The following is a 12,841-nucleotide window of genomic DNA, read 5'->3' on the forward strand; positions in this document are numbered from 1 at the left end:
GCCACACAACTAAAGGTGTATCTCACACCAGATAGAAATTTTACACATAGATGAGCGAGGCATAAAATTGCACCAGCTAAATCGAAGTACTCTATCAGGAAACCTACAGTTCCAAATTTTATCGAAGACCTGGATGCCACATTTTTATCCTCTCAGCTCCACCTCCATAAGTACTATCCTTGAAGTATTTGAGGACACTTGCCATTTATTTTCAAAGATAACTGCTGCAACTATATTTATTTATTAAAGCACTGAAACAGGAAAAGGGTCAGAGAATCTAATGGAAACATATCTTTCAAAGCCATGAAGATTCACACGACTGCAAAATTGTGTTTTATGTAACTTAGTAAGCCCTAAGACATGTAACAGCACCTATCGACAAGTTATAAAATTACACTAACAGTTCTCTTTCCATTCTTCCTGATAGTTTTTGTGCAACTACTCAGCATAACGTACAACTTTGTCCACTTACAATAAGATAACATAACAATATGAGACACTACATAAGTTAGGACACTGGCTTTTTACATAAACCAGCTTCAGTTGTTCCTGAGAGGAACAATGCACAGACTTTCTGCCATTGTTAGAATGCTGGTGAAATATGAGTTATCTATGGAGATCTTTAGAGATCTACTGTGGAACAATGCTCCAGTGTGTGTCACTACTGCAAATTTAAATCAATGGAGGCTTCTGAATGGAAAAGGAACAGTAATGTGCTTCAATTTGTTCAGTTTGTATGAGAATGTTCTAAAATTGGCCTAAATAAATTTTAAGAGTGATGCAAATCATCTGACAATATAATCATAGAATCATCTTCTAGTGAATGTTCTTGAGTAACATGTTAGTGACCTGCATATTGCTCATTTCTGAATCTTAGAGGCAAAATTTGCTTATATTTGTACAATTTTTGTGTCAATAAGCCATCATTTTTCTCCACATGCCCTCCATTAATGAAGAAGATCATCATCTGACACTATTCATACAATAAGAACAACACACTTCCCTACATTACAACAGGCACCTTGTGGTATTTGATACTGGTTGTTATGCTGTTTCTTATGGATCTCATCACTAAACTGTAATATACAGAAAAAAACTTGTAAAAAAGCATATTTATGGGAAATATATATTCATCTTGCAAGATGACATGTTGGCAGCATATGACATTATGTTGAAATGAATTCACTAAATTCTCTGAAGCAATAGAAATAACTTATTCATTTTAAAAAAAATCGTAAGCAATGATTATGACAATAAGGGGACTGCACTTCATTGAACGGAAAACTCACAACATGAAAGCAGCAGAAACAAAGGTCACGAAGTATGGCAGCAAAAATGTACCTGCTCTACAGACGAAAAGCATATTCTCATAATGCAACACAATATGCAGAGGTGTCTGATGAACAGAGGACAGTTAACTTTAACAGTTAAAGGTGAGACAGCAGAAACTGTTAAAAGACTGTGTGTAAATGTTTTAGAAAGTAAAAACAGATGATTGTGGCAATGTACATAGTTTAGCAGTGTATATGTTTGTAAAACAAAGAACAAATTTCATATCTTATTACAATATAAAGAAAACAGTGTACTGTCGACTGAGAAACACCAGTAGTGCCACTGCAGTCTCAAAGAAAAATAACAAACTGTCAGGAAAAAGTCAACAGCAATTAGATATTCCCACCTGAATGTATGGAATCAATTTACAACAATAAAACTTTAAACTGTCAGCTTTATTTTAGTTCATGTGATAATGGCAGCTTCTTCAAATACCTGCTTGTACAGCCCAAGACACAGCGTGATAGCTTGCAAGACAAGAAAGTGGACCTGGCCCGCATCAAATTCATGCATCGGATTAATGACTGCGAGCTTGTATTCTGGTCACATGGGCAGTTTCTATGGTTGTTTGGACAAACGCAGTTTGATCCCCAACTTCTACCTCACGATAGGCAAACAGTTAAAATATGATAAAATACAGACCAAAGTTTACACGCTTCACAGGCAGATGGTGTACACAACTTCCCTCCCTTATATTACTACAGGGATTCCCATTTGAGTTCACGAAGCATCTCTGTAATACTTGGTTGCTGATCAAACTTACTGGTAACACATTTAGCTACACACCTTTGGACTGCTTTACTGTCTTCCTTTAATCTGAACTGGTGGAGATCCCACACTCTCTTGCTGTACTCAAGATGGTTTGCACTAGTGTTCTATACACTGTCTCCTTTATAGATGAGTCACAATTTCCTAAAATTTTCCCAGAAAAATCAAAGTTTACCATTCACCTTTATCAACATTTATCATTCACCTTCCATATTACCATCCTCTTAAATGCTTGTCCCATTTCATATTGCTCTGCAACATTGTGCACAAGTATTTAATTGACATGACTGTACCAAGCAGCACACTACTAATGCTGTATTCCAGCATTATGGAATTACTGTTCCTACTTATCTGTAATAACCTTCATTTTTCTACATTTAGAGCAAGCTGCCATTCATGTGGGTGTCATGACAGCAAAGGCATCCAACCATGAACTTAAATTAAAAAAATAAAAATTTGCCAAATCCTCAAAATGTGCACCATACAATAGACAGGATAAATGTTAGGGACAAAACAAAGAAAATGGAAGCTTCTTTGAGCTCTGGTTTGCTCATTGGTGTAAATATTTGGCAAGCTTAAAAACTTTACATAAACAGAAGTGTACATGTATCATTTTAACATGGTCTCTGAGGCTAAAAGCAGCCAATCGCTGTATATCAATAAATTTTAATTTTCGACAAAAATTATTTAAAAACAATCTTGATCACATGGCTGCGATCAAGAATGTTTCTAAATAATTTTATGACAATAAAGATTGCTGTTCTCCAACAATGTTATATAAAATTATTTTTGCAAAAAGTTTACATTCACACTGGAACAACACTTTTAACCTTTAGCAAGTTCATATTGATAGTAAACCTACCATATAGCAATTTATTTCACCGCATTAAGATTAATTTAACTGACTGTTCAGGAAATGTCCACAGAAATTAGTAAGCCAGGTGATCTAGCCCCACTGTTAGTAATTCCAGAATTAAAATTGAAACACTCTGCCTTCTGATAAACACACTGATCTTCTGATCAAATGCAAGCAGTGTGGTAAGCCCTGTTTTGACTCACTGACAGACACTAGTGAAGATGCTCACTGGGAATGAAAACTGATACTACCACTACAGAATTAACACAAGAAAAGACTAGAGATTAAACATTACGGTCCCGTCAACAAACAGGTTATCAGAGATTGAATATGTAACACACTTAGTTGCCCTGAAGGCACAAAGTTAGCATCACAAGGAGAAAGTGCAAGTTTTCTATGGGCAATGTCAATTTGAATAAAATTCTATTGGGCATTAGGCCACATTATTTTGAAACTAAAACCACTATTAAACAGTCCCAAGATCAAGATGGGAAACTATTGTATATTGAGATAACACAGGAAAAGCTGATCAGCTTTATGATGAGTAATATTCAAAAAGTAAAGAAATAAATGAATAATCAGGTCAGCACCAGCTTACACCACCTATAACAGAAGACTGAGAAATAAATCTATATGAAATTTCTCCAAGAAACAGATGCAAAATGAAATGCCACATTGTGAAGTGGATAACAGCCACCACAAAACTATGATGGAATGAGCAGATACATGTACAACATGCAACAAAGAATGTTAAAACTCTTGGGCCTTCCAATAAAGGGAATACACCAAAATTTGGGATTCCTGTTGCAATTGAAACAGACGTGGTGTCAGTTCACTGGATACCTTTTCATGCACACAAAAGTGACAGAGCCTATTATGCTATTTCATTTGATGTATTAATGATGCTGAAGAAATGAAGTAATGTAAAATATTTGATTATCACCAGCTTAGAAAATAAGATTATTTATAATTTTACTTCTCTTCATTCATTCACAAAATTTACCTGAATATGTTCTTAATTATCATATATTTAAATACAACTAGTTTTGAAGTTGCTGAAGTCCGTAATTGGGATGCTACAATACACAAACATTCTTTATCAAGGTCACTGTTTTTTATTTATTTACTTATTTATTTATCAATTTAGTGAGAACATGTGAGCCAAAGCTCTTTCCTCATGGAGAAAATCAGCAGACAGTTTCCAGAATGCTCCTTAGAAAATTTGTACATAATCAAAGGAAAAACTGCGGTTGAGTAAACAAATAAAAAATACATTACAGAAAAAAAGTCTCAGCTACTGCGAGGAACTCCTGTAAAGTACCCAATGAGTGTGCCACAAACAAACCTTTTAACATGGATTTGGCTACTTTATCACTACTTTTTTCAGTTCTACTGGAAGCCCATTGAAAATGAAAGCTGCTCAATAATGCACACCTTCCTGTATGGCACCTAAGGAAGTTTTATCAAAGTGCATACAATTTTTCTGTATTGTGTTCACTGAACGGATATTGCAGTATATTCTTCAAGTCAATTTTGTCAACTACAAATCCCAAGATGGAATGTGTGTGCACAGTTTGATTCTCAGACACCTGAAACCTTCAAGAAGTTTTCACATTGACACTGCAGATCAGTCCGACTGCCCTTTTCTCGACTAAGAACATTCTTGGTGAGCGCACAGTGTTGCCCCAAAATATAACACCGTTACAGAAAATAACAGTTAAAGTAATCAAAGTAAACAAGCTTTTGTATTTCAGTGTGAGACACAGTACAGATCCCTCTTATAGTGAAGACAGAAGCATTCTGTTTCTGCACACGACCTCGAGCATGATACCTTAGAAAAAGCCTTCTGTCTAACCTCAGTCCTAAGGAATGCTCAACTTTGCTGAATGGTCACCTTGGAACAATAAAATTTCACTTTTACAATGACTCCATGACAGAAACTTCTGACTACTTTTTGTTGCAGTTAAACATTAATGGCCAAAAGCTTTATTTGTGGCAGTCTTTTTGTTGAGCCTATCTGCGACTCAGCAGGTTCAACTGGTCAAATCATGCAACATACAGATTTGTGAAGCATTCAGATGTGACAGTGACCCAATGTTGAGTTGCACGTGAACATGAGGGCAGACATACTTGTCTTTCTGGCCTATCAAGTCTGACCACCACAAGGGAGGATCACCTTACTGTGCACCCCTTCACATCCACACCTGCCATCCAAGAACAAATAAATGTGTGTTATCCAAGGTGTGGCTATTGCTCATGACTGTGAGTGGGCCTACCTGCTTTTTGTCACTCAGGCATGTGGTGACATGACCAACAGCCCATCGTGGCTGCTGCTGTTTCACAAAGTATGGCCTCAGCTGCATTTGCAGCCACTGCAGGCAGTCAGCAATGGACTGGAGAGAAGCATGGCCAAATTGGGTTTTACTTTCAACTACTCAGATATCTTACTACAAGAAGAAGAGGTTGACACAGTAATGTTATTTTTGTTCCTCAACAACAGAAAAAGGAGAGGAAGATTAATAATATTTTTGCAGTACATGACACTGAAAGCTGTTACAACATTTTGACTAACAGGCCCCTTCCAAACGACAACATTCAGACAGTATTATAGATTAAATGTCAGTCAGTTACCACACGTTTGACAACTTACAGAAAGTGATATATAGCAGAAAAAATATATAATTGGTTGAAGAATCACATAAGTGCAGCTGAAAAACACATATGGACACTAAATTCCTTCTCAGTTCCACAAATTTGTCGCACTTGTACTAGTGTAACAACTCTTAACATTTTTACACATCATGGAACATTTAGTAATTCCTCAATTCTTATTAAGAGCAAATTTTTTGTGATGGTAACTAAAACCTTCCCAGAACATGGTCTCATATTTCTCCTTTAAGGTGAAGATGGTGAAACATTTGGAAGGCTGCTATATATTGACACTCTTGCATATTATTTAGGTATTAAATTTTACACAGCACTGAATCACTGCAATAAAAGTCCTTAGTCATTCTCCCACCACTGACAGGTTCACAGCAATAAAGAGTGAAAGAGTATAACATAAATAGTATTCATTAAAATCCCCCAGCTGTTTTTAGGAAACTAGCAAAATGTAGTAAAAAATTATCCAGACACAGTAGAAATAAATTTACAAGGGGCAGCCAAAAAGTAATGCAACACCTTTTTTTCTGAAAGCAGGTTGCTTTCATTCAGAATTCCAATACACCATATTATTCACCACTCTTCTGACCGTGAAACCCTAGTTTCCAGCATAACCTCTATTCAATGCGACAGCATTATGCCACCTTACTGGTCAACATTGGAGCCAACATCTTGCTTTATCAATAATCTCCTCATCATCCACGTACTGTGTCTTGTGGAATGCTTCCTTCACTGGGCCAAACAGATGAAAGTCAGAAGGTGTGAGGTCCAGGTTGTAGCAGGCAGCAGTAACCGGCCGCGACACAAGCAACAACATGGAAGTAACCGATTTTGTGACTTTTATGAGTTACTAACCAGGAGTGAATTTTATAAAATCATCTGTGTGCATTAATAGTTTAGTTTCTTGTATGTCTGTGTGTATATTTAATATATAATAGCCACAGTTCTTGTGTTTTCGTTTGCATCGGAAAGTAAATCGATTTTGTGACATATTACAAGTCCCCAATGAGGGGCGAATTATTTAGTTTCAACTGAGTGCTTAGGTAGTTACCTTTTTAAATCTCTGCATGTTAATCTAATTTACTAGACACAGTTCCTGTGTTTTCATCAGGGTCTACAGTAGAGTTGTGCAGCACATGCCGATAGTGCGTTTATCTGCATAGTTTAGTTTTCCACGGTCTTTAGGATGGACAGGGACTGTGACTGTTGTGTGCGGATGCAAGCTGAGTTGGTGACACTTCACTCTCAGCTTCAGGCTGTGATGGCTTTGTTAACACAGCTTGAGGCTGCAGTGGATAGACACCATTGTTATGGGCCAGCTGTGGGGACCTAACAGACATGCAGCACGGCCAAGTCCTCTGATTGTTCCTCACCGGTGGACAGCCAGTTACTGCTCACACTGAGATTGATCTCTCATCTGTGGTCAAGTGGGAGGTGGCCCGGGGTGTAGCAGGTGGTGAAAGACTTCCCAGGCGGATGCACGTAACGCCTCCCCAGTTTGTCGGACAAACAGGTCCCAGATGCTGTCTGGCTGATGCTGAGACAGTCGCCTGCCCTGTTTCAGAGTAAACTTCTCAGGCTCCAAGATCCGGGCAATCACAGGGGATGGGTGGAATTATGGATAATTGGGAGCTCCAATGTGAGGCACATTATGGGGCTCCTTAGGAACATGGCTGCCAAGAAGGGAAAGAAAAGCAATGTAAACTCCGTGTGCATACCTGTTGGAGTCAGTCCAGATGTGGAACGGGTCCTCTCAGATGCCATGAAGAGCATAGGGTGCAGCCAACTGCAGATAGTTGCTCACGTCAGTAGCAATGATGTGTGTCACTTTGGATCAGAAGAAATTCTCTCTGATTTCGAGCAGCTGACAGAAGTGGTAAAGGATGCCAGTCTTGCTCGCAAGATGAAAGCACCTTTTGCAGCATAGTCGACAGGACCAATTGTGGGCCTCTGGTACAGAGACGAGTGGAGGGTCTGAATCAGAGGTTCAGACGCTTCTGCGCCCGTGTAGGCTTCAGATTCCTCGACTTGTGCCAAAAGGTGATTGGTTTCCCAGTTCCTCTGAATAGATCAGCTGTCCACTATACGGCAGGCAGCTACACGGGTAGCAGGGGCTGTGTGGCGTGGACTGGGTGGTTTTTTAGGTTAGAGGGTATCGGGAAAATACATGAAGGGCTTCAGTCACAAAGGGTGCAGGTCGAACACAGGAAGAACACAGATACAGGAACCATTGGTTTAACAGTTGTTAATTGTCGTAGCTGTGTTGGGAAAGTACCAGGGCTCCAAGCACTAATAGAAAGCACTGATGCTCAAATCGTTATAGGCACTGAAAGCTGGTTAAAGCCAGAGATAAGCTAGGCTGAAATTTTTGCAAAGAACTTAATGGTGTTCGAAAAGGATAGGTTAAACACGGTTGGCGGTGGCATGACAATGTTATAAGTAGTTTATCTTGTCGCGAAATTGAAGTAGATAGTTCCTGTGAGTTAGTATGGGCAGAGGTCATTGTTGGCAACCGGAATAAAATAATAATTGGATCCTTTTTCTGACCTTCCAATTCAGATGGCTGAAAGGTTCAAAGAAAATTTGAGATTGATTTCAAACATGTACCCAACTCACATGATTATAGGTGGTGGTGACTAATTTACCCTTGATACGATGGCGAAAATACGTGTTTAATTCCAGAGGTACACATAAAACATCATCCAAAATTGTGCTAAACACATTCTTTGAAAATTATTTCGAGCAGTTAGTTCATGAGCCCATGTGAATAGTAAATGATTGTGAAAACACACTTGACCTTGACCAACAAATTATCCTGAGTTAATATAACCATCAAAACAGATACAGGCATCAGTGAACACAGGGTTGTCGTAGCGAGATTGAATATTGAGTATTGTAACCCCCTCCCCCCCCAACCCTCCAAAAATAAACAAAAAATATACCTATTCAAGAAAGCAGATAAAAATTCACTTGACGCCTTCCTGAGAGACAATCTCCACTCATTCCAAATTAATAATATAAGTGTAGACCAGATGTGGCTTCAATTCCAAGAAATAGTATTGGCAGCAATTGAGAGATTTATACCAAATAAATTAACAAACGACGGAGCTGATCCTCCTCGGTACACATAATGGGTTAGAACACTGTTGCAGAAACAATGAAACAAACATGCCAAATTTAAACAGACGCAAAGTCCCCAAGATTGACGATCCTTTACAGAAGCTTGAAATTTAGCACGGACTTCAAAGCGAGATGCTTATAACAGTTTCCACAACGAAACTTTGTCTAGAAACCTGGCAAAAAATCCAAAGAGATTCTGGTTGTATGTGAAGTATATTAGTAGCAAGAAACAATGAATGCCTTCTCTGTGGGATAGCAATGGAGATACTATCGAAGACAGTGCTGCCAAAGCAGAGTTACTAAACACAGCCTTCCAAAACGCCTTCACAAAAGAAGATGAAGTAAATATTCCAGAATTCGAATCAAGAACAGCTGCCAACATGAGTAACGTAGAAGTAAATATCCTCGTAGTAGTGAACCAACTTAAATCACTTCATAAAAGCAAGTCTTCTGGTCTATACTGTATAACAATTAGGTTCCTTTCAGAGTATGCTGATGCATTAGCTCCATACTTGACAATCTTATACAACCATCCTCTCGAGGAAAGATCCGTACCCAAAGACTGGAAAGTTGCACAGGTCACACCAATCTCCAAGGAAGGTAGTAGGAGTAATCCACTTAATTACAGGCCCATATCATTAACGTTGATATGCAGCAGGATTCTGGACCATATACTGTGTTCGAACATTATGAATTACCTCAAAGAAAACATTCTATTAAAACACAGTCAACATGGGTTTAGAAAACATCATTCTTGTGAAACACAACTCATTTTTTATTTGCATGAAGTGTTGAGTGCCATTGACAAGGGATTTCAGATCGATTCCGTATTTCTGGATTTCCGGAAGGCTTTTGACACTGTACTACACAAGCAGCTTATAGTGAAATTGTGTGCTTATGGAATTTCGTCTGTTATGTGACTGGATTTGTGATTTCCTGTCAGAAACGTCACAGTTCGTAGTAATTGACAAAGTCAACGAGTAAAACAGAAGAAATTTCTGGCATTCCCCAAGGTAGTGTTATAGGCCCTTTGCTGCTCGTTATCTATATAAATGATTTGGGAAACAATCTGAGGAGCCGTCTCAGGTTGTTTGCAGATCATGCTGTCATTTATTGACTAATAAAGTCATCAGAAGATCAAAACAAATTGCAAAATGATTTAGAAAAAATATCTGAATAGTGCGAAAATTGGCAGTTGAACCTAAATAACTAAAAGTGTCAGATCATCCACATGAGTGCTAAAAGGAATCAATTCAACTTCAGTTACACAATGATGATGATGATGATGATGATGATGATTGATTTGTGGCTTGTGGGGCGACCAACTGCGCGGTTATCAGTGCCCATACAAATTCCCAAGCTTTGCACAGTCCAAACTCGCCACTTTCATGAATGATGATGAAATGATGAGGACACAACAAACACCCAGTCATCTCGAGGTACGTTACACAATAAATCGGTCATATATAAAGGCCATAAATTCAACTGAATACCTAGGTATTACAATTACAACCAACTTAAATTGGTAGGAACACACTGAAAATGTTGTGAGGAAGGCTAACCAAAGACTGTGTTTCATTGGCAGGACACTTAGAAAATTTAACAGATCTATTAAGGAGACTGCTTATACTACACTTGTCCGTCCTCTTTTAGAATACTGCTGCGCATTGTGGGGTCTTTACCGCATAGGACTGATGGAGTACATCAAAAAAGTTCAAAGAAGGGTAGAACGTTTTGTATTATTGTAAAATATGGGAGAGAGTGTTACTGAAATGACACAGGATTTGGGCTGGACATCATTAAAAGAAAGGCATTTTTCATTGCGACGGAATCTTCTCGTGAAATTTCAATCACAAACTTTCTCCTCCAGATGCAAAAATATTTTGTTGACACCCACCTACATATGAAGAAATGATCACCAGGATAAAATAAGGGAAATCAGAGCTTGTACGGAAAGATATATGTGTTCGTTCTTTCCACACGCTATATGAGATCGGAATAATAGTGAATTATGAAGGTGGATTCAATGAATCCTGTGCCAGGCACTTAAATGTGATTTGCAGAGTATCCACATAGAAGTAGATATGGATGAGGAAACAGTGCAATGAACACTTTGTGTGAGGCCTTGAGTTGTCACTAAGAAGGAGAAGTTGGTTTGCATTTTGGTGGCGATGAACACACGAAAGTCATTTCTTCAATTTCCTAAGGCTACCACAATACCCTTCTGACTTGATTCCTGCACCACGAGGGAGGACACCAAACAGAATACCCCTTCAGAGTCCTAGAAGGCTGTCATGACTTCACTGGCTGACAGTGTGGCTTCTCAGCATTTTCTTCAGAGGGGAGGCAGTGTAGCACCACTCCACAGTTTGCTGTTTTGTCTCTAGTTCGAAGTGTGAACCCATGTTTCATCACCTGTGATGATAATCAACAAGAAATTATCATGATCAGCCTCGTAATGTGCAACCAATTTTGAACGGTCTTCTGTTAGGCGGCAAGGAACCCAGAGTGCAGACACCTTCCTTCAAGTATTCCAACTGGTGGACGACTGTGTCAGCACTTCTAACAGAGAGATCCAGCTGAACAGCAAAGTGTTTGATTGTGATTCATTGATCACCTCGAATGTGTGTGTCTGCACATTCCAACACTGCAGGAGTCACAGCTGCGTGCGGTCAGCTGGCATGCAATAGAGTGGACAGGTTTATATAACCTTGTTGTGATGACAACGGATGTCTCATCCAACAACTCACCGTGCTTTTGAGTGGACAAGTTTATATAACCTTGTTGTGATGACAACGGATGTCTCATCCAACAACTCACCGTGCTTTTGTTCGCTGTCAGGTCTCTGCTGACATTCTGCAAGTGCGTATGAATGTCTGTGAGGCTCTGGTTTGCCTCCAAAAGAAACTCAATTACAGCTCTCTGCTTGGAATGCACCTAACACCATTTTGAAGACTATATATAGAGCCATCACCTATTCAAACTTCACGAAACTATAGGGGGCTGAAGGAAGAATACTCCATGATGTACGACAAAAAATTCTTCATTTTTTCAACCAAAATTGGCCGAGAAAGAAGAGTATGTTGCATTACTTATTGAATGCTCTTCGTACATCATCTTCCTTCCCAGCTGCCTCTAGGTACTTTATTTTGAATTCTGCCTATGCTTTCTCCCTTTCCGTCTATCTTTTTTTCAGCAGAAGATACATCTTGCCCTCAGTACTCATTTCTTCCTCTTACATAAATTTGTGCTGCTGGCATTAGAAACTTCGCTTATCTGCGTGGAAGTTGTATGTTCATCTGATACATTTGATGGAACTTGCCATGTCTTTCATCTCATCTCATCTCATCTCATCTCATGCTCTTCCAGATAAAATGATATGGATTCAGTCTCCACATTGTCTCTGAAATCAGTCACAATGTCTGAAACAATACTGTCCGTCTATTCTTCCAACAGAAACAGTCAAATATTGGAGACAGATCTGCAACAAAGTATTTACTGTTGCACGGCATAGCCCTGCTTTTACATTCCCAGAATTAACAGTTTCCCGCTGTTTACAACATTTTTTATCACTCCTGTCAGATTTCCTATGTCCACACCGTTAATCTGCACCAAATTTATAATTTTCTCTCAATTCACACTTTATGAAAAAATGTTGTGGAGAAAAAAAAAGATGTATTATGACACCGGCATAACACTAGCCATCAAGTAGTGTTTACAAAGATTACATGGTTAAGTTTCTTGAAACCACAGAATTCTACTTAGTGGATCTGAACTGGGAGACATATTGAACTTCGCGTGCTGCCTGATGGGAGTAACTAAGTTCATTTGAATAAAGATATCATGACCAATCAGAACCATTTCCAAACTGTCTCTACTGCACATGTGCTGTTTTATGATTGTTGTGATCATCACGACACCTTTGTTAAACCATATTTAGCGTGTTTCGTCGTTTGGCAACTTGTAGCACTAGTTAATATCTTCACTCATTTTGCATTGCTCAAATGTTTTTTGGTTTAAACACAGTGCCAATTACATATCTTTTCAGCTGAGCAAAACATGTCTGAGAATTTATCCTCATTGCCAAGGGCAGGATTTACATGT

The 12,841-nt window shown here is 38.7% G+C and overlaps 1 protein-coding gene across 3 annotated transcripts in view; it reads right to left on the minus strand.

Moving 5' to 3' along the window:
- Positions 1–12,841, minus strand: part of LOC126298867 (WD and tetratricopeptide repeats protein 1-like) — a 214,222-nt gene that overhangs the window by 56,188 nt on the left and 145,193 nt on the right. The window lies entirely within an intron of this gene.

Source organism: Schistocerca gregaria, chromosome X (genome assembly GCF_023897955.1).
Source record: "Schistocerca gregaria isolate iqSchGreg1 chromosome X, iqSchGreg1.2, whole genome shotgun sequence".
NCBI lineage: Eukaryota > Metazoa > Arthropoda > Insecta > Orthoptera > Acrididae > Schistocerca > Schistocerca gregaria.